This window comes from Staurois parvus, unplaced genomic scaffold (genome assembly GCF_062004578.1).
Source record: "Staurois parvus isolate SC_StPar_1 unplaced genomic scaffold, SC_StPar_1.0 ptg000039l, whole genome shotgun sequence".
Lineage (NCBI taxonomy): Eukaryota > Metazoa > Chordata > Amphibia > Anura > Ranidae > Staurois > Staurois parvus.
The window spans coordinates 1,307,216-1,333,784 of record NW_028317835.1 but is presented as its reverse complement, the minus strand read 5'-3'; the positions used below and the strand labels follow the sequence as shown (position 1 = coordinate 1,333,784).

The window sequence follows — 26,569 nt, the reverse complement described above, 5'->3', positions numbered from 1 at the left end:
ATGTGGCAATTCCAGCCAGCTAGTTTATCCCTTTTTAGACAAATCCCCCATAACCTCTTATCCATCCACATCCTCCTTCCACCAACAACTCCAACAACGCTCTCTCATAGACACATGGCAAGAAGCTAACCCAGCTAGAAGACACTATACATACTACTCATATCCACATAAAACTTTCTCCCACATTGACCATATATTTCTGACTAGAGGTATGTCCCCAGCCCTCCTATCCTGAACCATCATACCTTACCCCTGGACTGGTCACAAAGCTGTCCTCTTGACCCTCTCCTCCTTAGTTCCCCTACAAACTAGCACTACATGGAGTCTAAATGGCCCACCCATCCCACAGACTGGACATTGAACTAGCCATCAAAGAATACCTGACACATAACACAACTGATGATCTCTCTCTCCTGACCTTTTGGGAAGCCCATAAGTCTGTAATTAGAGGAGCCTGTATCAGCCAAGCCTCACATCTCAAGAAAGGACAGCGAGCAATCCATCACCGCTTAGACACCTCATTTCATCAGGCCAACAAAGCCTTCCAATCAGACCCCTCACCTTCTCATAGATTGTCCTGGACAAGACCAGGCTAGAAATAGATGTTTTCTTGACAGAATCAGATGATAAAGTTCTACACCAATCCAGGCATAAACATTATATGAACGCAAACAAACCTGACACTTTTCTAGCCCTGGGACTGTGAACCTCAGACCACACACACAGTGTTGTCCATCTAAAGATTACAAAAACTTCACACACCAGCCATCCTAATAAAATATTACAGGTCTTCCACAAACATCTAGCAGAATTATACTCTGAGACCGGCTCCTATGATGAATCGCAGGCCACTGAACTTTTCTCAAGCCTATCTCTACCAACACTCTCAGCTTCTCAATGTTCTTCCCTGGAAACACCTATTACAGAACTTGAGGTCCCGAACTCCATCAAGTCCCTAAAGTCTAATAAGTGGCCTGGCCCAGACAGCTTACAGCCCTATATTCCAAATATTTACTAACCTCCTTCCACCTTTATTGGTTAATGCATTTAATGCCTTACTCAAAGGTTATTCTTTCTGCTCAGACTCCCTAACAGCAGTCATTTCTATGCTACCTGAACCCCAATCAGATCACACCACATGGCTTCATTACACACCAATCTCCCTTCTTAACTTGGATGTTAAAATCCTAGAAAAATCCTATCTGCATGGCTGAACTCCATCATAGGCACCTTGATACACAAGGATCAGATGGGTTTTAACCCCCCTCTGCCAAGCCGAGACCACAGAGTGATTTTGCTAGAACATGCAGCTTACATACGCCGCATACCCGGCTGTTTCCTTTCCTTAGACATAAAAAAAGCCTTTGACTCCAATGGATATCACCCCTTTACACCTCCCCAAGGGCTTACTTGAGGTACGTGGGTTACAAGTCAGACTTTTTTTCCATACAAAGGGGAATGAGGCAAGGCTGCCCCTCCCCCCCTCCTTTTCTAGTGAATGAACCTTTAGCACAGCTGATAAGAACTAACACAAATATTAAAGGATTAGAACTTGGCGGTCATCATCATAAGTTATGCTTTTTCTCTGATGACAATCTCCTCTTCATATCTTCTCCTTTGATCTCAGCACCCAACCTTCTCCAATGCCTGGACCAATTTGCAGTGATTTTGGACCTGGTTGTGAATCCCAAAAAGTCTACAACTTTTAGTATCTCTCTACCCTCCTTAACTGTGTCACATCTACAACGTCCTCCACCCTTCTCTTGGTCCAGTCAATATATTCCTGATTTAGGACCCAAGCTGATGGCAGAACTCAATATTCTATATTCTGCTAACTACCCTCCTATGTTAACACACCTTACCAATCTTATGACATCCTGGTCCAGACTACCCCTCTCATGGATGGGTTGTATCATGATTGTAAAAAATGACAATTCTGCCCAAAATATTATACCTTTATTGGGTCCTACCCATATATATACCTTTTTGTTTCCTCTGCATATTAGTGTCGCGGCACCACTTATGTATGGGGCACTGTAAACTGCATCTGCCCAGGTCCATCCGTACCTCACCGAAACTTAGAGTGGTCTGGGGCTTCTGAACTTTGCAAAATATTTCCAAGCTGCACATCTTGCTCAACTCCCTAAATATCATGCAGTAAAAGTGACCCCCCCCCATGGGTCGCTATAGAGTCAGTAGATTGTGACCCCTTATCAGTTGCCAATTTACTATGGCTACACTCCAGAGAGCATCGCTCACTCCAAAACTTAATTACTCAACACTACCTGTCACAGCTGCCCTCCCCAGCCCCTTCTCTGTCCCTGCTCTCTCTCTGCCATCTCTCATCCATGCCCCTCCCCCCTCCTGCAAATATAAAAGGAATTCCTAAGGCAAGCTTGAGCCACCCTAGCTCTGCCCCCCACGGTTGCCTAGGTGACTAGGGGGTCCGACCAGTTTTAAGAAGCTGATGCAGAGCTCCCGAGGTATTCACCGCTGGGTAGCTGACGGAAGGAGCCCGAGAGCTGTGGCCGGGACCTTTTGTGGCCAGGCTTGGCAGAGACCCAAGGCTGCCTAGGACCCCCCTTCTCCCAGAGCTGGGGGAGACTTTACTTGCTACAGAGACTCTCCCTTGGCTCTCGGTGCTGGACTTTAAGTGTTTTGGTCCTTCCGTGTCATCCTGGGCTGGCGTATTCACCCTCCCTGCGAACTCCCCTATTCGATGACTGCCGTCTGTTTGTCTCAATAAAGCTTTGTGCGTTTGCCATCTACTCTGTGTGTTCTGTCCTGCCTACGCTCCGTCACACTACCCATCTATCTGGGACAACCTAAAGTTCTGATACACCTTACAGTCACCCCATAACCCACTCATGGCATACCTCCTCAATCCAGGCTTTTATCCGGCATGGATGCCTCCATCTTCTTTTCATGCTTGTCCTAGAGCTAGTCTAGTTCAAACTTACAATTTCACAGCACCAGACTCCTTTATACCCTTCCAAACCCTATGTGAGTCCCACAAAATATCTAGACCTGAACTTTTTAGATATCTTCAGATCAATCACTTTTGTTCCTCCCACTTACACACCAACCCCCTCCCTCATAGACATGACCAGGTTTGAACACTGTAACGGGGTTCGCTCGGCAGTGGGTGTGTGTGACCCCCTGGATGGGTGCACAACACAGGCACAGCACAACAGTGGAGGTGAAAAAAACAAAAAGGTGCAGTTTATTTACAATATTTACAGAAAAACGTAAAAAAAATAAGAAACATCAAATCCTGGCCAACTTGGATACTTACTGTACAACATAGCTTCCCTAGCTACCCACCAGGTATAGCCTGATGCTATACCTAGCCCCTGTTAGTTGGAGGCTTAGCCACACAGGCTTTTGTCTCACTGCACACAGATAGGATGTTGTCCCCAGTCAGTTCAGGCACAGATCTGGTTCCAGGTTGGAGCAACTCACTAAGCAGGCTGGGAAGTTTTATAAAGGCCTTAATGAGCGCACTATCTTCAGCTGGGCTCATTACCTCAGTGCTGAAGGACTCAGCACTTCCCCCCTAGTGGAACAAATCCCCATATAGTCTAAACCTTGGACAGATGTATCGTCCGTCCAGGACGCAACCAGGTGATTTCACCTGCCTACTGTCACATACCCCCCCTCTTGTTTCAACCTTGGGGTTGTAACACCAGTAGCCAGGCAGGCATGAACCCGGGCTAAAGCATCCACATTTCCCATCTGAATTCCAGGGCGATGCTTTACCGTGAAGTTAAATTCTTGTAGGGCCAGGAACCACCTATTTACCCTTCTATTGGTCTCTTTATTTTGAGCCATCCATTTCAAGGGAGCGTGATCCGTGACTAGGTCAAAATGTCTGCCTAGCAGATAGTACCACAGGGAATCTAGAGCCCACTTTACTGCTAAACACTTCTTCTCAATCGTGATGTAATTTTCCTTGTGAGACTTAAGCTTTCTGCTCAGGTAGATTACCGGGTGCTCCTCCCCCTTCCAAACCTGGATCCCATATGTTCCCAGAATGCTCTCTCCTGCATGCCCCCGGGGGCATGAACCTGGCGATCTCCATGATCACTGTGTCCTATGACACGCTGGTCATCGGGAATTGCAGTTGCTGGTGCTCAGCTGCACTTTCCTCACGCTGTCAGAGCAAGAGGAAGGTACTGCCAGCAGTTGTCAGAGGAGGGATCATCAGGGCACTTATGATCAGTGCCCTGAGGATCGGTGCCCAGCAGCGCCACCCACCAGTTCCACCCACAAGTGCCCAGCAGTGCCACCCACCTTTGCCCAGCAGTGCCACCCACCTTTGCCCACCTGTGCCGCCCACCAGTGCCGCCCGTCAGTGCCCAGCAGTGCTGCCAATCAGTGATAACTATCAGTACCCATCATCAGTGCCACCTATCAGTGCCGCCTATCAGTGCCCATCAGTGCTGCCTATCCGTGCAGCCTATCAGTGCAGCCTCATCAACGCACATCAGTGAAGGAGAAAAATGACCTGTTTGCTAAATATTTTAATAGAAACAAAGAAACCTTTTTTTTTTAATTTTTTGCTCTTTTTTTATTTTATAGCGCAAAAAATAAAACACCCAGCGGGGAGCAAATACCACCAAAAGAAAGCTCTATTTGTGTAAAAAAAAAGATAAAAATGAATACAATGTTGCATGACCGCGCAATTGTCATTTAGAGTGTGGCAACGCTGAAAGCTGAAAATTGGCCCGGTAAGGAAGGGGGTATAAGTGCCTGGTAGGCAAGTGGTTAAGGACCCCACTGGCACCTTTTGGGAGGATAACCGAAATTGACAGGTACCCGCTCCCACTTCTACTGCAATCACCTAGGTGATCAGAAGTAGAAGTTGTCCTCCCCCCTCCCACCCTGTAGTCTTCTGGGACACATGAAAGGTCCTAGAAGATTACAGGACCATTCACAAAGCACAGAGATACTCGCACATGCTCAGTGGGCACCCGGATGTGAAGCCGCAAGCTGTCACAGCTGGGTGCCCACACTGAAGATGCCGGCACTGGAAACACAGGGCGGCCGGTGAAACGGGCTGCGGGGAGGACACCACGAGATCGAGGGACAGGTAAGTGCCCATCTTTTAAAAGTTAGCAGCTACAGTTTTTGCAGCTGCTGACTTTTATTATTTTTTATTTTCACTGGAACTCCACTTTAATGTATGAAGATATTATTTGTAGTGTACAAATTACAACCTGTACGTTACCTCTAAGGGTTGTACCCCTTCTGACTTACTGTTGGTGAGTCCTGCAATCACATTGTTATCAGCTCCTTGTAAAACTATTATCTCTTTCCAATAAAATCTATGAACAAGAGAAGATATGGACCCCACAATTCCTCTATATACTCCACAATTCTCCCATGTGGACACCTCGTAAGTGGTTCTCCAGTATAGACTCCCAGTTTGGGGAACTCATTTAGAAGAAGCCGTCAGCTAGAATCAAACTCACTACTCTACAGTATGGTGAAGACCAAGGAGGCCTAGCAATACCAAATGTTAGACTTTATTTTATAGCTGCCCAACTTCAACATCTTACCAGGTGGGACTTAGTAGACACATTAGATCCCATCCATCGGTTGCTACTTCCATCAGATACAGATTTCACATCACTCTCACACTTGTTAATGGGCTTCAGATGGCACCAGTGGGAAAGGCATGATCTCTCATATATTTATTCCAGTCTTTTGACTCTTACCGAAGACTTATAGAAAGAAATGGAAAACAGAGAAAATAAGAGAGAGTGGTGGGAGGTGATTGTGACCTCCATACCTCTCATCTCTCTGTCCTCTTCACAGAAACTCAGTCATTTCTTTTGCATAGATCATTCAGGACTCCAGCTCAATTGTTCAGCTAGGAAGGAGGGATTTCCCCTTATGACCCCAATTGTAGCGGTGTTGTCGGGGATTTGATACATGTTTTGGAGATGTCCAAAATTTTTCAAAAAGTGGAACAATATGACCAGTTTTGTAATGTTGGTATTCAATATTCCTCGGGTGTGCCTCTTGGTTTCAATAGAGGAGGAATTATTTACACCTCCTCCTATTACAAGTCATATAGCAATAGTGAGGCTGCTTGACCATAAAAAATATCCCGATCTTGGCTATCATCTCAAACTCCCAGCAGACACCAGTGGATTGAGCAGGTGATCTCCACATTAACATCATAGGTTTTTAAAATTTTAGCTTTTTTAGCTCCATAGAAGGAGAACGCCCAGTTGTATCCTACTGAATGGTGACTACATTGGAGACCCATACTTGGGGTATGATCCTGTAGACACGGGCCTCATTGATCGGTGTCAGCTATCTATGTATGGGGGGGGGAGTTACTTGCCGTGTACAGCTGAATTGTTCTAGGCTGTTTCTTCTTTTCTCTGTTCATTTGTTTATAAAAGGTAAAAGTGACACCATAGACAAAGCAAGTTATTGTTCTGTATGATCTGTAACAGTGCCACAACTGCCTATACGTGAGAATGTATGACTCCATTGTCTGGGCTGAATGTTGGGAATACTGTGCGCACTTAGAAACTTTCTTAACCACTTGCCTACCGGGCACTTATACCCCCTTCCTGCCCAGGCCAATTTTCAGCTTTCAGAGTTGTCGCACTTTAAATGACAATTGCGCGGTCATGCAACATTGTACCCATATGAAATTTTGATCATTTTTTTCTCACAAATAGAGCTTTCTTTTGGTGCTATTTAATCGCCACTGGGCACTTTACTTTTTGCGCTATAAATAAAAAAATGCAAAAAATTTGAAAAAAAAAAAAGTTTTTTTGTTTCTATTATAAAATTTTTCAAACAGGTATTTTTTCTCCTTTACTGATGTACGTTGATAAGGCAGCACTGATGGGCACTGATAGGCGGCACTGATGGGCACTGATAGGCAGCACTAAAGGGCACTGATAGGCAGTACTAATGAGGTGGCACGGATAGGTGGCACTGATAGACAGCACTAATGAGGTGTCACGGATAGGCGGCACTAATATGCAGCACTGATAGGCGGCACTGATAGGTGACACTGATGATGGGTACTGATAGACGGCACTGACTGGCATCACTGCTGGGCACTGACTGGCAGCACTGACTGGCACAACCCCTGGGCACTGACTGGTGGCACTGACTGGCAGCACTGCTGGGCTGCACTGGTGGGTGGCACTGGTGGGCAGCACTGGTGGGTGGGCACAGGTGGGTGGCACTGGTGGGCACAGGTGGGTGGGCACAGGTGGGTGACACTGCTGGGCACAGGTAGGTGGCACTTCTGGGCACAGGTGTGTGACACTGCAGAGTGGCACAGGTGGGTGCACTGCTGGGCACAGGTGGGTGCACTGCTGGGCACAGGTGGGTGATCTGCTGGGCACAAGTGGGCGGAGCTAGTGGGCGCACTGCTGGGCACAGGTGGGCGGACCTTGCGGGTGGCACTGCTGGGCACCGATCATCAGGGCACTGATCATCAGTGCCCTGAAGATCGGTGCCGATCCCCGCTCTGACAACTGCCGGTTCTCGGCAGTACTTTCCTCACGATCTGACAGCGTGAGGAAAGTGCAGCCGAGAACCGGCACTTGCATTTCCCTCTGATCAGCGTGTCATTGGACACCGCTGATCACGTGGTAAAAGGCCGCTGTGATTGGCCTTTTACCACATCACGTGATCAGCTGTGTCCGTAGGACACAGCGATCCCGGAGATCGCCGGGTGCGCCCCCCCTGGGGCGCGCAGGAGAGCGCGTTCTGGGAGGACGTCATATGACGTCCACCCAGAACTGGCCGGCCGCAGTGCAGCCGTCATTCGGCTATCTGCGGTCGGCAGGTAGTTAATAAAATCTATTTGATTAAAAAATACTGTAGATAATGCTGTACATATTCTTTCTATTCAAAAGATATATTTAGTAATGAACATTAAAAATAGAAAGCAACTTTATGTAGCCCTTTATATAGAATTTTAATTTTTTTTTTGTACAGGTGGATTGATGAACCAAGTTTTCGGTCATGTTGGTCTTCATGAATACAGCTGAGTCACATGGAAAACAAGACATATGGGTGTCTTAATTGACTGAAAGTCTTTATTGCAGTTCACTGGAGGATTCACACGGGATACAAGTCATATCTGTGTTCTAAAAGTCATGGTTTGGATCCTCTTCCACATTGATCCAGCCTCAGAGGACAACAGGAGAAAAGTAATTTCAGTGTTCTGGAAGTGACAATTACTTTACACTAAAGTCCAACCCAAGTATACCTAAGTGGAGTCATTTCATACTACTTCTTGTTTGGAGATTTTACAATGGAGAGAAAATATATCACACATCAGAAGGTTCACAATGGAGGGAAGTCATATCATTGTTCTGAATGTGACAAAACTTTTACAAACGAGAGAGACCTTATAGTACACCAAAGAGTTCACACTGGAGAGAAGTCATATCAGTGTTCTCAATGTGATAAAGCTTTTACACAGAAGTCAAATCTTATCCCACACCAGAGGATTCACACTGGAGAGAAGTCATATCAGTGTTCTGAATGTGATAAAGCTTTTACTCAGAAGTCATATCTTATCACACACCAGAGGATTCACACTGGAGAGAAGTCATATCAGTGTTCTGAATGTGATAAAGCTTTTACTCAGAAGTCATATCTTATCGTACACCAGAGGAGTCACACTGGAGAGAAGCCATATCAGTGTTCTGAATGTGATAAAGCTTTTACAGTGAAGTCAGAACTTATCACACACCAGAGGGTTCACACTGGAGAGAAGCCATATCAGTGTTCTGAATGTGATAAAGCTTTTACTCAGAAGTCAGATCTTAACACACACCAGAGGATTCACACTGGAGAGAAGTCATATCAGTGTTCTGAATGTGATAAAGCTTTTACTCAGAAGTCAAGTCTTATCAGACACCAGAGGATTCACACTGGAGAGAAGTCATATCAGTGTTCTGAATGTGATAAAGCTTTTACACAGAAGCCACATCTTCTCACACACCAGAGGATTCACACTGGAGAGAAGCAATATCAGTGTTCTGAATGTGATAAAGCTTTTACAAGGAAGTCAAGTCTTATCAGACACCAGAGGATTCACACTGGAGAGAAGTCATATCAGTGTTCTGAATGTGATAAAACTTTTACACAGAAGTCACATCTTATCACACACCAGATTGTTCACACTGGAGAGACGCCATATCAGTGTTCTGAATGTGATAAAGCTTTTACACAGAAGTCACATCTTATCAGACACCAGAGGATTCACACTGGAGAGAAGCCATATCAGTGTTCTGAATGTGATAAAACTTTTACAGTGAAGTCATATCTTATCACACACCAGATTGTTCACACTGGAGAGAAGCCATATCAGTGTCCTGAATGTGATAAAGCTTTTACAGTAAAGTCACATCTTAACACACACCAGAGGATTCACACTGGAGAGAAGTCATATCAGTGTTCTGAATGTGATAAAGCTTTTACACAGAAGTCAAATCTTATCACACACCAGAGGAGTCACACTGGAGAGAAGTCATATCAGTGTTCTGAATGTGATAAAGCTTTTACACAGAAGTCAGATCTTATCATACACCAGAGGATTCACACTGGAGAGAAGCCATTTTAATGCTATCAATGTGACAAAACTCTTACAGTTAATGCCGGTCTAAATATTTTATCTTTTGACAATTTTTTTAAGATAAGCATCAATAACTGAACAGCTTCCCTCATGATTCTCATCTTTATCTTTTTTTATGGAGCTTTGAATGAACATGCAATGCATTTTCATGATTCACCAACTGAGTTGTGTTTCCAAGCATTTTCTTCATTTCTGGATCCTGAGGTAATACATGACCAACACTGCCTCAGTACCAGAGACTAGGATGGGATCTATTATCTTACCAAGTCTCTTAAGCCTCAGTGGGAGAGTCCATTCCAGGTTCTTCTGACTATTGATACATCATCAGCCAGGCTTGAGGTCTCCAGCTAAGCCCACCTTGTCCAATCCTCCCATTACATGTTCCATCTCCTCTCCCATTATCAATGCCTTCTTTCCACATTTCATCTTCTCTCATTATTATTATTATACAGGATTTATAGTGCCAACAGTTTGCTCAGCACTTTACAATACAACGGGAGACAATACAGCAACAATAATGTTAAATACAAGAGGGATAGGAGGGCTCTGCTCCTCGGAGCTTACAATCTAGGAGGAAGGGGCTAGTGGTACAAAAGGTAGTAACTGTGGAGGATGGACTGGTTGGAAGAGTAGAAGATTCCATTATTAGCTGAGGGCAGGATAGGCTTCCCTGAAGAGAGAGGTTTTCATAGATCGCCTAAAAGTGAGCAGAGTAGGCGATAGTCTGATAAATTGGGGTAGAGCATTCCGGAGGATGGGGGAAGCTCTGGAGAAGTCCTGGAGATGAGCATGGGAGGAGGAGACAAGGGAGCTAGAGAGCAGGAGGTTGTGAGAGGAGCGGAGAGTACGGTTTGGGTGATATTTGGAGACAAGATCGGTGATGTAATTTGGATCAGAGTTATAAATAACTTTATATGTTATTGTTAATGTTTTGAATTTTATCCGTTGGGCAATGGGAAGCCAGTGGAGGGATTGGCAGAGGGGGGTGGAGGACACTGAATGGAGGCCAGTGGATGGATTGGCAGAGGGGGGTGGAGGACACTGAATGGAGGCCAGTGGAGGGATTGGCAGAGAGGGGTGGCTAATACAGAATGGTTAGTAAGGTGGATGAGTCTGGCAGCAGCATTCATGATAGACTGAAGAGGGAATAGCCTGCGATGTGGTCGGCCAATGAGGAGGGAGTTACAATAGTCAAGGCGAGATATAACAAGGGAGTGAATAAGTTGCTTAGTGGTTTCCGAGGTTAAGAACGGCCATATCTTGGAGCTGTTGCGGAGGTGAAGTCTACAAGATTTGGACAGTGATTGTATTTGGGACTGAAAGGACAGATGGGAGTCTAGGATTACACCTAGTACCCTGGCATGAGGGGAGGGACTGATGATTGTGTTATTGATCTTGATGGAGAAGTCAGGGAAGAGGGCACAGGCTGGAGGGAATACTAAGAGCTCAGTTTTGGAAAGATTGAGTTTGAGGAAGTGGAGTGACATTCATGCCGATATGTCGCTTAGTAGGGTAGTAATGCGAGAGGAGACTGAAGGGGCGAGGTGAGGAGGAGACTGAAGGGGTGAGGTGAGGAGGAGACTGAAGGGGTGAGGTGAAGGATAGAAAGATAGATTTGTGTGTCATTAGCATAGAGGTGGTACTTAAAGCCATGGGAGTTTATCAAGTGACAAAGGGAGGAGGTGTAGATGGAGAAGAGTAGGGGTCCAAGGACGGAACCTTGAGGGACCCCTACAGAAAGAGGGAGTGAAGAGGAGGAGGCAGAGTTATAGGTAACGCTGATGGAGCGCTGCGATAGATAGGAGGAGAACCAGGAGAGAGCAGAGATTTGGAGGCCAAAAGAGTTGAGTTTTTTGAGAAGGAGGGGATGGTCAACTGTATCAAAAGCTGCAGAGAGGTCAAGTAGTAAGAGTACTAAGTAGTGGCCATTGGTTGGGATGAGTACAGAGTAGTGGCCATTGGTTGGGATGAGTACGGAGTAGTGACCATTGGTTGGGATGAGTATGGAGTAGTGACCATTGGTTGGGATGAGTATGGAGTAGTGGCCATTGATTGGGATGAGTACGGAATAGTGGCCATTGGTTGGGATGAGTATGGAGTAGTGGCCATTGGTTGGGATGAGTACGGAATAGTGGCCATTGGTTGGGATGAGTATGGAGTAGTGGCCATTGGTTGGGATGAGTACGGAGTAGTGACCATTGGTTGGGATGAGTATGGAGTAGTGGCCATTGGTTGGGATGAGTACGGAATAGTGGCCATTGGTTGGGATGAGTATGGAGTAGTGACCATTGGTTGGGATGAGTATGGAGTAGTGGCCATTGGTTGGGATGAGTACGGAGTAGTGGCCATTGGTTGGGATGAGTACGGAGTAGTGACCATTGGTTGGGATGAGTACGGAGTAGTGACCATTGGTTGGGATGAGTATGGAGTAGTGGCCATTGGTTTTAGCAGTTAGTAGATCATTAGTAAGTTTTAGTAGGGCAGTGTCAGTGGAGTGTAGTGAGGGAAAGCCAGACTGTAAAGGGTCAAGAAGGTTGTTGTCGGTGAGGTGGGAGCTCAGGCGATTGTAGACTAAGAGTTCTAGGTGTTTAGAGGTAAATGGCAGCAGGGAGATGGGTCTTAAGTTGTTCAGGTTGGTGGGGTCCAGGGAGGGCTTTTTACGCATGGGAGTGATGTGCGCATGCTTTAGAGAGGAGGGGAAGGGACCAGTAAAGAGGGAAAGATTGAAGATGTGAGTGAGGAAGCATAGGATGGAAGAAGAGGGTGACCGTAGTAGTTGTGAGGGGACAGGATCCAGGGGGCAGGTAGTGAGACGGGCTTCTGAGAAAACCTTAGTGAGCTCTTTGGTAGTAGGAAGGTCAGAAGAGGAAAGTGTTGAGGGAGGTTTAGTATAAGGTATGCTGAGTGGGATGGATGTCTGTGCAGTGGAGTTGCCCCTACAAATTGCATCAATCTTGTTTTTGAAATGATTTGCAATCTCGTGAGCAGTGAGTGAGGTACTGGGTGGAGGTGGAGAAAGTTGAGAGTTAGAAGTAGAGAAGAGACGACGAGGACTGGATGACAAGGTATTGATGAGAGTGACAAAGTAGGCTTGTCTGGCAGCATGGAGGGAGGAATTGTATGTGAAGAAAGCAGATTTATATCGGGTGAATGCTTGGTGAGATTTGGTTTTACGCCACATTCGCTCCAGCGCACGTCTATGTAGTTTAACCATTAGCCGCCCGGCCAATGGCCGTTTGGCGGCTTGAAAACAGTCTCTGCATTCCGGGTGCACGCCATTTGCGCTAATGCAGAGTGGCGCAGCAGTGCGATCTGTCACCGGCCGTGCACCTCGGACACGGCCGATGACAGATCCGAGTACCGGCTCCCGTTGCTGGTACCATGTGACCTGCTGTGACCAATCACAGCAGGTCACATGACAGTTGTATACAATGGATGGCTTCATTCATGATGCCATCCATTGTATACTAGTGCCTAGCTGTGAATTGTCACAGCTAATCACATGCACATGCACATGTCATGTGATTAGCTGTGACCAAATCACAGCTAAGCACAAAAAAAAAGCTGAATGAATCGATTTCATTGAGGTAAATGCTTGCTTATAGCAAAGTAATTCTTTGCTATAAGCAAATTGTGTAAAAAAAAAAAATACTGATCACTTCCCCAAAGTAGTACAATGTTACTATGGTAACATTGTACTACTTTGGTCATAGTAAAATATGAAAAAAAATCTTTAAAAAAATAAAAAAAAAATGTAATAAAAAATTAAATATAATAAAAAAATTAAAAAAAATGTCAGTGTCCCTGTTCACCGCCATGCCAGTTATATGATGACGCTGTACTGCACTGGTGACAGTATGTAAAAAAAAAAAATAGTGAAAATAATTTTTTTAATTTTTTCATTTTCCGAAAAATTATGACAAAAAAATACAACTTCAAAAAACTCGCCATGCCTCTTATGAAGTACGTCGGACTGTCTACTCTGCAAAAAGGGGTCATTTGGGGATATCTGTACTATTCTGACATTCTTGGACCTCAAGAAATTAGATTGGCTGTCAGTATCAGGATGGATCAATATTCAGATCTATACCATAGTTTGTGAACTCTATAACTTTCCTACAAACTAAAAAATACATCCTAATTTGGGTTATTTTCACCAAAGACATGTAGCAGAATACATCTCGGCCTAAATTTATGAAGAACAATTACTTATTTGTAAACTTTTTTAACAGAAACAAAAAAAAACGTGGTTTTTTCAAAAATTTTGGTCTTTTTTTGTTAATTTAGCAAAAAATAAAAACACCAGCGGTGATTAAATACCACCAAAAGAAAGCTCTAGTTGTGTGAAGAAAATGATAAAATTTTAGTTTGTGTACAATGTTGTATGACCGCGCAATTGTCATTCAAAGTGTGAGAGCGCTGAAACCTGAAAAATGGCCTGGGGGGGAAGGTGTAAAATTGCACGGTATTGAAACGGTTAAGATCTCTGGTGTTGTCAGTCTGCCAAGGTTGTAATGGGCGGGGCCTGATGCTTCATGTTAGAGGAGCAAGTGAGTCTAATGTGGATGAAAGTGAACTGTTGTAGACAGCAGTGGCCAGGTCAGGGCAGGACAGGGGAGAGATTCTGTCATAGAGTTGGTCAGTTGCAGAGTGGAAGGGAGAAGGGTTCAAGTTGTGAAGGTTTCTGCAGGTGATTGCTGATTGGAGGGATAAGTGTTTGAAGATGAGGAGACTGTGAAGGTGATGAGATTGTGATCATAGAGAGGAAAGGGGGTGTTTGTGAGGTTGTAGGATATCATCTCATGGGTGACAACCTTTCAGGCAGGTCTGTGTCTGTGACACCAGCTAGAAAGAAGTCTCTGTTCAGTGAGAAAACAACATCCCAAGCTGATGCAGGCCTTCCAATACTGAGTTACTGCTGATTTAGGGGATGTATTCAGCAGTAAAACGTAAGCCCAGCTGGCCACTTGTGTTCCATGTGGTTCTGCCAAATGGGATTCCATCAGGTGAAGATCAGAAATCCTTGTTCCATGTTTTCTCTTTCCAGCTATTACTCCTCTCCATAGACTAATCACACAATACAACTGCCAGAGATCTGAACTTACAAAGTGCTGAGTGTGCGGTCATATTCCTACCACTTCTTCCGGGGGACTGACATTCCTCTGATTGGGGTTCACAATAATCACTCTGAGTGCACACATCTCTTTTTGGTGGAAAGTTTGTAAAGAAAACTTCTTCTCCCTGGAAATATTACAACGTTGGCACCAAAGTGTAACTATGGGCAAAATCAGTAATGACATTAATAATGAAATCTGTCATTAGCAGAGCAGGTTTTGTTTTTCCGAGTCTCCTATTGTTTTATTTTTTTGTTGTCCCTCCCAGTAATTTTTTTTTTGTCTACTTCCTGTAGAAGGCCAAGTCTTTTGGGAAAAATGGCAGTTGGAGGGGTTGGGGCAAATCCTATAACACTGCTGGGGGTGCTCACAACTGTCAGTTGTCATTCATATGGGGGGTTGGACCTTATAGAGAACCTGTTGCTGTAACTGCTGTAGAAGCGTTAGCTGAAGTTGGGTTTTACTTGTTGTGTGTCTTACTTATAATCTATCTAAGACTTCCCTGTACAGGGTGACAACGCTGCTGTGTAATGTTCCTGCAGAATGATCAGGGTTGTCACCCTGTTACAGAAGGTGGGAAAATAACAGATGTACAGACAGGACCAACAGCTGATACAACTATGTTGCAGAGGGAACTCTGGGAATGCTAATGACAGATTGCATTACACATTCAGTTAGCAGACTTCCTGCTGTTGGTCTGATGTTTGAATTGTGTTCTGATATTTACTGTCCTGCTGTAAAAGGTGTAAATGATCGCCCGCATGTTTCCTGTAGTAGCAGGGACTACAAACTCATATCAGGAATAGTAGGATGGGTACCTACCTGAGGGGGTCACCTTTTTGGATTTGGGGGAAACATTTCACATGGTCTCTTTCCATTAATGACACCAACAAGGGGAGTCTCACTTCACTAACAATAGGAGAGCCAATCACAGGCCAGTAACATTTCATGGTGTCTCAATGTATTGCAGAATGTTTAATCCCCATTGGTCCTATGGATTCCTAGTCCTTCCATATACATTGCTTCATGTGTGGAAGGAGCACCCTAAAATGTCTTCCCTTCAATTCCACCCATAGCTGTACTTTAGGTGATGTTGCCCCTCCCCCATATCTGTAATGGAAAGCCTCAATTTCTCCCAATACTCCCCTGGCCTTCCAGTGAGAAGAAACATTTTCTCTGGAGTGGAGATGTTTTATGCAGTGAGCCCTTCATAGACGGGATGGGGAATCTAAGTAATCTAAGATAAGTAAGATGAACCGGTGTACTGGAGTCATGGATCAGATAACCAATGACACCATTGATGGTATAGCAGAGCTGACAGCAGAAGTGGCTCCATCACCTAAGGTGGTGTCACAGAACTGCATGGCGGCTGACTATCTCTCAGAAGATCAAGGCGGAGTCTAAAAACTGGTGTCAGAGAGTGTTGTACATTTATATTAGATCATGAGGATCTCAGAAGGAGATATCTACACAAGGTAAAGGAGTTCCAACAGTCACCTGGGTGGGGGGAAGTGGGATCCATTTTCTTGGATGGGTTTAGCTGGAACGTTGTTGAGTAATATGGTGGCTTTGCTTCTTAGGCCATTAGTTGCTACTATAGATTTGATAATAATTGTATACATTGCTGCTGTTGTGTCTTTCGCTGCCAGTTGATTTTGCTTGTTTATGCACATGATTACATTCACATTGTTAGAACAGAAGATTATTTAAAGCCCCCTTTTATTTTCTGAAAGCAGAGACCCTGGAGAATAAAATGGTAATGGTTACAATTTTTTATCACAGCTGTCTATGAAATGCATATTTTCAGTAAAAAACACTAACAATAATTCCAGTGCAGAAAAACACAATATATGACCCAATTTGATGAAAAATGAAAGATGAGGTTGGCATCAAGTATATAGATACCAAACATGTCAAGCTTTAAAATTGGCATGTGCTTGTGAAATGGTGACAAACTTCAGTACCAAAATTGTCCATAGGTGACGCTTTAAAAGCCTTTACAGGTCATCAGTTTATATAGTGAACCATGAATGATGGCCCTAGAGTTATTCCTCTCCCTCTGGTGTGTGCAGAGATATGTACAATGTGTAGTGTGATTGATGGTTACATAAGTGGGCGGGGCTGGTATTAATGAGGGGTGTGTCATCTGTTAATCAGTTTCTTAGCATAGATGATATAAATGGTATAAATAGATCCTTGAAATGTAAACAATCTATCTCTTTCTTTCTGTTGTTAAAGTGTCACATATATATGATGAATAAAGTTGGATGATATTTTCACCGCACAATACCGTGGTCTGGGTTCTTCTACAACACATCCCCCCAAAAATGTCCTCTTCCAGTTCTGGGAGTCTGGTGGAATGGGACACAAGCTGATGGTATCTCTAGGGCCCCTTGTACATGGGGGGTCCGGCCCCTGTGGGTGCAATGCTGGCATTATAATACACCTGGTAGGCACAGGTACAGCGTCCAGCCCCGCTGCCTGCAGCCTGTCAAAGTCTACACTACAGCTGGACGGGGCTCAGTGCTGCACCACGTTTACCTCGTGTTTAGGGCGCTCTGTGTTCAGGGAGAAATGGCCGCCATCCTGATCAGACAAAGCATAGAGCAGATGTAGGCCGGTGCAGTCTGCTTCTTCCCCTGTAGGTGGCGCCCGACCAGAGTGACATCCCAGCCTGGAGAGGAAGTCGGGGGACACTTGGCTTCTCTGTGGTTTCCCGGTTCCTGGAGACGGCGTGGAATGAAGGGGTCCATGGAGTCCTGGGGACATTTTTTGTTCTTTGTTTACACCTTTTAAAAATCATTTTATTCCTGAAGATCACTAAACCCCAAATCTGATGTATTCTTTGATAGCAGACACCCTATATAATCCAATGTTGGGAGTTGTCATTTTCTATGTTACATGATATTAGCACAACAGTTTATGAAAGGCAACATTTCAGGAACAATATAGTAACGTTTATTTCTGAGCACATAAATGCAATTCATGACCTATTTTCTGGTGAAATATAAAAGATGAGGTTGTGCCGAGGAAATGGGATTCCCAACATGTCAAGCCGTAAAACTGTGTGCACTTGGAACGCTTTAATAGCCCCTCCAGGTCATCAGTATAGAGTTACACAGGAGCACTGGTGCTCCAATCATTGCTCTCCCTCCGGCGTGTGCGCTGATATGTAACGTGTGTGGGGATCACTGTGTTCCTATGTAGGCACCCCAATGTACATGTCACGTCCTGGTCTGTGTATAGGAGGTCCGCTGAGCTCCCTCTGTCCTTCCCAGTGACACCCACCATGACAGCACCAGGCTCTGCTGTCCCACATGGTGTCAGGGGGAGGGGCACATCTCAGTGGTGGGTGTGGGATTGATAGGCGACTTCACAGCCACTTGTATCACTTCCACATGACAGCCGACATTCAGATTTACTAAAGTCCTCACACTCCCGGCTGTATAGCGGTGGGCAGTGTGGGGGGAAATAACACGTCTGCAGCATTGTTAAAAATCCAAATCCCCAGCAAGTGTCTGCAGGTTCATATTTTACCACCCCCCCATCCTGGCACCCTAAGATGGTTGCCTAAGCCTCCTTAAGGTGGTCATTGGATTTTGGGACCTGTATGTGGCAAGGCTGCCAGAAAGTCTCTCACTTGTGGTGTCCTCATACTGGGGAGAAGTAGCAGAATGTGTTTTGGGGTGTAATCCCACATCTCCCCATGGCGTGTGCCAGAAATAGCTCATTAAATGACAACTTGGTGTAAATAGATTTTGTTTTTCATTTTCCAATAACTTATGGCAAACACTGTAAATGTTCCATGGACACAACATGCCTCTCAGCACATACCTTGGGATGTATCCTTCCCATAAAGGGGACATTTGGGGATGTTTGTAAGGTCCGGGCATTTTACTGCCTCAAGAAATGTGATCGGCAGTCAGAAAGTAACAGCGACGTAAAAGCTGCATAAATTCCATTCTATATCCCATAGTTTGTAGACGCCATAACTTCACACAGACCAATCAATATCCACGGATTCAGCTATGCTTCTACCAAAGACACGGAGCAGAATACACGTTGTACTACATGTATGAAGAAATCTGATTTTATGGGATATGTTTTGTAACAAAGTAGAAGATATCATTTGTTTTCAAAATTAAAAAAATACCCCCCCCCCCCCCAGTGGTGATCAAATACCACTAAAGAAAGCTCTTATGTCAATATAATTTGTGTGTAGTGCTGCATGACGCACAATTGCCAGTTAAAGTAGTGCAGTGCTGAACAGCAAAAAATACCACGGTCATGAAGGGGGTAAAATGTTCTGGAGCTGAAGTAGGTAATAAATCTTGCTGTCATCCTACGCAGTTTGGTTTAATTTTCTTACATTTCTCAGGCTGCAGTTCTTCAAGGTGGTGATCACACATATACAGAGACAGGAAGTGAAGTCAGGTACAGACAGGAAGTGATGTCAGGCACAGACGGGAAGTGAGGTAAGCACAGACAGGAAGTAATGTCAAACACAGACAGGGAGTGATGTCAGGCAGAGGTGGGAAGTGATGTCAGGTACGGACAGGAAGTGATGTCAGGCACAGGAAGTGATGTCAGGCACAGCCAGGAATTTATGTCGGGCACAGATGGGAAGTGATGTCAGGTACAGACAGGAAGAGAGATCAGACACATCCAGGAAGTGAGGTCAGGCACAGCCAGGAAATGATGTTGGGCACAGACAGGAAGAGATGTCGGCACAGACATGAAGTGATCTCGGGCACAGACAGGAAGAGATGTCCGGCACAGACAGGAAGTGATGTCAGGCACAGACAGGAAGTGACCTCAGGCACAGACAGGAAGTGAGGTCTGGCACAGACAGGAAGTGATGTCAGGCACACACTGGAAGTGACGTCAGGCACAGACAGGAAGTGACATCAGGCACAGACAGGAAGTGACATCAGGCACAGACAGGAAGCTCCATGTGGGAGGAATTATAGAGGAGACATTGCTGGAAGTGTGAGCAGAGGAGGTAATGAGATTGTATTTGATCATATCTCCCATCACTCTCCCTTGTGTGACACCATATTTCTCTGTCCCTCTTTGCCCTGTAAATGTCCCTCTTTTCGGTGTGATGTACACACAGACATATGAACAGACAATAGAACGGCCCAAAGTCCTCATATGGCTCTCACATTTCCCTCAGATTTCACATTATTTCCCGTATTGAAGTGAAAACTCGGATAGAAAAGTAATAGTGAGATCAGACATAAGTGGGTGTCACTGATCACATTGTCCCCAAACGTCACCCCAGATAAACGTTTTCCCGGTCAGGCTCCAGTCACACCAGGAACTGCACGTGTCTCATGACTCCCCACAGCCGGTTTCCTCCTGCTCATGGGCCAATCGCACTGCACTTTGTGAATGGGCCGCCATCCTCTGGGACCTGGGGGAGAGAGGGAGGAGGACAGTACGGGGCCCCAAGTACTCATCAGTGAGGGACACTCACTTCCAGAGACTCTCCGCTCTCATCCCGGACTTCACTTCTATAGAAGAAAGGAGGAAACTCCAAATTCTACTGGGAGAAGAGGAGCCAATGGGGGAAATAGCTGCACCACATGTGACACCATGCCACAGACTGAGAGGGACATGAATCACTGAGGACTTCATAATCCTTCCCATGGACCCCTCCCCCTTTATATTTCCCCTCTTCCCATACAAACTGCTTTGGCAATGCTACAATGTCATTTGTTCCTGCCAATAAAGCTCATTGAATTGAGAGGGAAAGAGAAAGAAGGAAAGATGGTGTCACTAATCATGGTGGGACGCCTCATTTGCGGAGTTCCCGGTTTTGTCCTCTAACCCCCCGGTCACATCCAGCTTACAGTGAAGTTGTACGATTTCCAAGTCGGGGGAAATGCCGATTTCAGGAGTGACACCGATGTCTATGCCAATCCCACCAATAGTAGTGCAGGGACGACTTTAGAAATCGCTGCGACTCCCACCAAGTCACACCCCCCGATATGACCTGTCATTGTGGGCAGTAGGGGGCGACTTGTGATCTACAAGAAGCATAGCATGGAAATGGCATGCCGAGTGACACCCCATGTGACCGGGGACTAAACACTGAAAGAAGCGGAGTTCTCTCTCAGCCCACCTCTCTCTGTATTTGTTTCTTCCATAAAGAAAACCCAGAGAGTCCTGGATGGGAATGATTGGTTTCTACAGAGAGACAATCAGCAGAAAGAAATGTCCTGTGTTGGTGGTGTCACTGGAAGGAAAGAATGTCCTGTGTTGGTGGTGTCACTGGAAGGAAAGAAATGTCCTGTGTTGGTGGTGTCACTAGAAGGATAGAAATGTCCTGTGTTGGTGGTGTCACTGGAAGGAAAGAAATGTCCTGTGTTGGTGGTGTCACTGGAAGGAAAGAAATGTCCTGTGTTGGTGGTTTCACTGGAAGGAAAGAAATGTCCTATGTTGGTGGTGTCACTGGAAGAAAAGACATGTCCTGTGGTAAGCAGTACCGCCTGCTGGACGCCCCCCATTTCGGTGCAGGGGATGGTAATGGAATGATGACAGAATGGGAGGGGCCTGTGTTCAGGCTTCATAGAGACTCTGGGGGATGGGAGGGGACCATACACGGCACAATCTGATTGGACAATCTAATGTTCCAAAAATTGTGAATAAAATGTTATAGATCTGTAACTCAAACATCATACATCCTCCAGCGTGCTCACATCTTCTGTGACAACAACGTTTGGATCCACGTTCACCAAATGCTGAGAATTGATTGTTCCAATCAGGTTTGTGGAGTCGTGATTTCTATACAAGAAGGCTTTCTATTCCGTGTTATAATGTGAGAGGATCGGGAGCGTCGCTGGAGGAGGAAACGTTTTGTAGCCGCATCACGCTATTGGGGGATTTTTTAGTTTGCATTTTTCATCCGTCCGTCCATTCATTTGTCCATCCATCCGTCCAATCTTCCATCCATCCAACCTTCCATCCATACATACTTCCATCAATCCATCCATCCGTCCATCCATCCATCCGTCCATCTATCCATCCATCCAAGTGAATTTGGGGTAAACTAAGGAGGAATCATGAATGAAGGCTTGAGAATAACAAGCTGGTCATAAAGTACCCCTATCCATCCATCCATCCATCCATCCGTCCGTCCATCCATCCATCCATGAGAGTGAATTTGGGGTAAACTAAGGAGGATCATATCCCCCAGATGAAGCCACGTGACCCTGTGGCGACACGCGTAGGGGAGGAGCTTTGACGTCACCACGTACCTGACTTCAGAAAGGCGAGTAAAGCCTGTGTGCGGCTGACACACAGAGAAGGATGGTTACACACAGCGGTTTGTAATTGTTACATATGATCCATCATGTGATCCATCATGGGGTCCATCTCTGGGGAGGGGCACATAATACATCTATTACAGGATGAGGCTCTATATATATCTTGTCTCTTCTTACTGCTATACGGAGGAGAGAAGTAGAGGGAAGGAGAGGAATCCTGCACTATACGGAGGAGAGAAGTAGAGGGAAGGAGAGGAATCCTGCACTATACGGAGGAGAGAAGTAGAGGGAAGGAGAGGAATCCTGCACTATACGGAGGAGAGAAGTAGGGGGAAGGAGAGGAATCCTGCACTATACGGAGGAGAGAAGTAGAGGGAAGGAGAGGAATCCTGCACTATACGGAGGAGAGAAGTAGAGGGAAGGAGAGGAATCCTGCACTATACGGAGGGAAGATCCTTCTATTCACACCAGCACTATTACAGGGATGTATCCAGGAATATAGAGGGACTTCCAGAGTCCTTGTCCTTCTGAAGGATCCAACCACAGAATAGAAGTCATCGTGTAATTGGATCATATGCTTGGCTTGCCTAGGATTCGGCTAACATTCGGCTAGGATTCGGCTAACATTCGGCTAGGATTCGGCTAACATTTGGCTAGGATTCGGCTAACATTCTGCTAGGATTCGGCTAACATTCGGCTAGGATTCGGCTAACATTCGGCTAGGATTCGGCTAACATTCGGCTAGGATTCGCTGAGCACATAAGGGAGTTAAAACCTGAAGCCGAGATTTAAACAGCGACGTGAACACTTCATATTTGGACATTTTTTATTCACTTTCATTTTTTATTTTATTTCACTTTTTTATAATTTTTTATTTTTATTTCCAAAATTTGTTTGAGTTTTATATATATTTTTTATGGTTATATATTTACTATTGCGCTATTCATTGTTTTATTTAGATTATTTCACAGCAAATTATATTTAATTAATCTGGATTGTAATTATATTTCACGTTACACAGTCATATAGTTAATAGTTTATTAATCAGAGGGGCGCGGTCTTCTCTTTGTAAACATTTCTCAAACTGAGGAATCATGAGCGAAGGCTTGAGAGTAACAAGCTGGTCATAAAGTACCCCTATCCATCCATCCATCCATCCGTCCATCCGTCCATCTAGGAGTGAGAGCTGGGAGGAAGTTAAGAATGGATTATCACCTTCTGACTGCCTTCTGTGAGTGTAAGGAAGGGTGGGACATAAATGTACAGATGTGAGGAGCTGAGATGTGATCTGTAGTAATATGTAATCGTACATTTAGTTTCATTCCTTGTCATTAAAGATGTATTCAGTCATATATTCAGTCATAGGTACTCAGAGACATGTGCCCACCCATTAGTATCTGAAAAGACAGAGCAGCTTCCTCAGGCTGGAAGTGACACCTAAGTGCCAATAAGATTTGTCACCTATATATAATCAGACTTTGCCACCTTCCTGAGGTATAAAAGAAGAACTCCAGACATTTTGGCTGCAGGAGACCAGGGGGGCTCCGATCTGTCTGGGGAGCTCTGACGTATATACACAGATCAAAGGGGAATGTTTCATCTCTCATAAAAGCTAAAATATTAGTTGCAGAGAGATGAAAATACTTCCTTCTGATTGGACACTCTGTAGGCTACATCTGCATGTAAAACTGTATTTGTGGTCTATGTAGAATGCCAGAGAAATGCAGGAAATGGTTATATGGCACCGGATTGTGGCAGCTGAACAGTGATTGGTACTGTCGCGATCGGACTGATGCGCTGCTGTCGGAAATTCAATCCCCGACTTTGTGATTCAAACCTTTCCTGGTCCAATGGACTTTGGGCATTTCAGCACCCAGAACGTCCTGTGGGCTGGTACGGGAACACCCTCCAGGGTTGATTGGCCAAGGAGTAATGTCCCACCCACGTCCATATTCCCATAAATTGAGGACTTGAGGTGGACGTGGTGATTCGTATGGAGCCGGTTCTATCGACTATCGGATTGTGGACTTTCTCTGACTTGCTCCAGTCGCAGGATAATTCTTGGTAAAAGTTTTATTTCTGTTTTATTTCCTTTTATTTTATAGTGAATAGTCATTTGTGTGTCTTCTTGTATTTCTTGTATTTTCTGTAACTTTTTATACTTTGTACATATTTTAGGCACCGCCCACTTTCAGGATATTAAATCATAAAAGTTTTGCCTCTGTTTTGATGTAAACACTGAAATCCTGACACACAGCAGCTAAATGCCTCCTATGAATGAAGACTCAGAAAACACTCAACTGAGAGGCTGTCAGTTACCTTTTGACCACTGAAAACAAATTATTCCTGCAAACCGTTTGCAGACGTTTAAGCTCTGATGAAGAAGGGATCTCCCCTCGAAATGCGTGAGTTGAGCAAGAGTTTATCTCCCTTCTGGATGGAACTCGCACGTGTGGTCTCACCCTGCGTTGGTGTTGGATGTTATATGCCTTTTGTACTGCTACTCTTGTGAGTATAACTTATTAATAAATACATGAATTGTTTATTGAGGTAATGCGCAAGGTTTGTGCGCTCCTTTCTTTTGTTCTTTGCTTCTGAGCTGTGGCCAGACCCCACAACCCTTTCCTGGAGACCATACCTCTGGCTGTACTCTCTGTGTTGGATTAACCCTGCTCTGCCTGGACCCTTTGTCCTGCATGCTGGACCAATCCCTATTCTGCCTGAACCTTTTGCCCTTTGTGCTGGAATTAACCCTTTTTCTGCTGGAGTTCTTCCATCCCTGCTGTGTGCCAACCCTGTGCTGGAATTAACCCTTTGTCTGCTGGAGTTCTTCCATCCCTGCTGTGTGCCAACCCTGTGCTGGAATTAACCCTTTGTCTGCTGGAGTTCTTCCATCCCTGCTGTGTGCCAACCCTGTGCTGAGGATTTAACCCTTTGTCTGCTGGAGTTCTGCCATCCCTGCTGTGTGCTAACCCTGTGCTGAGGATTTAACCCTTTGTCTGCTAGAGTTCTGCCATCCCTGCTGTGTGCCAACCCTGTGCTGAGGATTTAACCCTTTGTCTGCTGGAGTTCTGCCATTCCTGTTGTATGCTAACCCTGTGCTGAGGATTTAACCCTTTGTCTGCTGGAGTTCTGCCATCTCTGCTGTGTGCCAACCCTGTGCTGAGGATTTAACCCTTTGTCTGCTGGAGTTCTGCCATCCCTGTTGTATGCTAACCCTGTGCTGAGGATTTAACCCTTTGTCTGCCGGAGTTCTGCCATTCCTGTTGTATGCTAACCCTGTGCTGAGGATTTAACCCTTTGTTTGTGTCAGGAATGGACTGGCAAGCAATGGTGGGACTCACCTGCCTTTTGATCTGCAGTACCAGGGCTGGCCAGTGGGTGCTCCCAGCAATCAGAGACTCAACTTTGCAGCCAGCTAACACCTGGAACTGATTATGCTGGGGTATTTAAGGGATGGCCAGACCCACAGACTCTGCCTTGGTGTTGTGTTTGTCCTGGGCCCTGTATCTGTCCTGCATCCTGTTTCTGTTCCTTTGCTGACCCTGCCTGATCTGAACTGCTGCTGACTTCTCCTGCTCTGATCCCGGCTCGCTCCTGACCATCCCTCTGCCTGACCCTCTGTACTACGCTGCTTGCTACCTGTTATGATCCCTGGCTTGTGACCCTGACCATCCCTCTGCCTGACCCTCTGTAGTACGCTGCTTGCTACCTGTTCTGATCCCTGGCTTGTGACCCTGACCATCCCTCTGCCTGACCCTCTGTACTACGCTGCTTGCTACCTGCTGAACCTGGCCTGTGACCCCGACCATTCTCCGCTTGCTCCCCCTGTACCTACCTGCCCAATTGATATTGACCCGGCCTGCCTGACGACGCTTGCTTGTATGTACTGTTATCTGTGGGTGGTTGGTTGGGTTTGTTTGCACTGTGTTATGTTTTAGTATTGTTAGTGTTAATAAATTATATTGTTTATCACATATCTGAAGTCTGCGTTTCCCTGCGTCAGTCACACATCTCTGGTCATACCTGGGAGCCCTGACAGTCTGCTGGAGTTCTGCCATCCCTGCTGTGTGCCAACCCTGTGCTGAGGATTTAACCCTTTGTCTGCCGGAGTTCTTCCATCCCTGCTGTGTGCCAACCCTGTGCTGAGGATTTAACCCTTTGTCTGCCGGAGTTCTGCCATCCCTGCTGTGTGCAAACCCTGTGCTGAGGGTTTAACCCTTTGTCTGCCGGAGTTCTGCCATTCCTGTTGTGTGCTAACCCTGTGCTGAGGATTTAACCCTTTGTCTGCTGGAGTTCTGCCATCCCTGCTGTGTGCCAACCCTGTGCTGAGGATTTATCCCTTTGTCTGCTGGAGTTCTGCCATCCCTGCTGTATGCTAACCTTGTGCTGAGGATTTAACCCTTTGTCTGCTGGAGTTCTGCCATTCCTGTTGTATGCTAACCCTGTGCTGAGGATTTAACCCTTTGTCTGCTGGAATTCTGCCATTCCTGTTGTATGCCAACCCTGTGCTGAGGATTTAACCCTTTGTCTGCCGAAGTTCTGCCATTCCTGTT

The 26,569-nt window shown here is 45.5% G+C and overlaps 1 protein-coding gene and 1 pseudogene across 1 annotated transcript in view; one reads left to right on the top strand and one right to left on the bottom strand.

Annotated features, from left to right (window-relative positions):
* LOC149470540 (uncharacterized) overlaps positions 1-26,569 on the bottom strand; it is a 699,116-nt gene that overhangs the window by 664,279 nt on the left and 8,268 nt on the right. The gene's annotated exons all lie outside the window — the stretch shown is intronic.
* Positions 4,062-26,569, top strand: part of LOC149470539 (uncharacterized) — a 128,811-nt pseudogene continuing 106,303 nt past the window's right edge.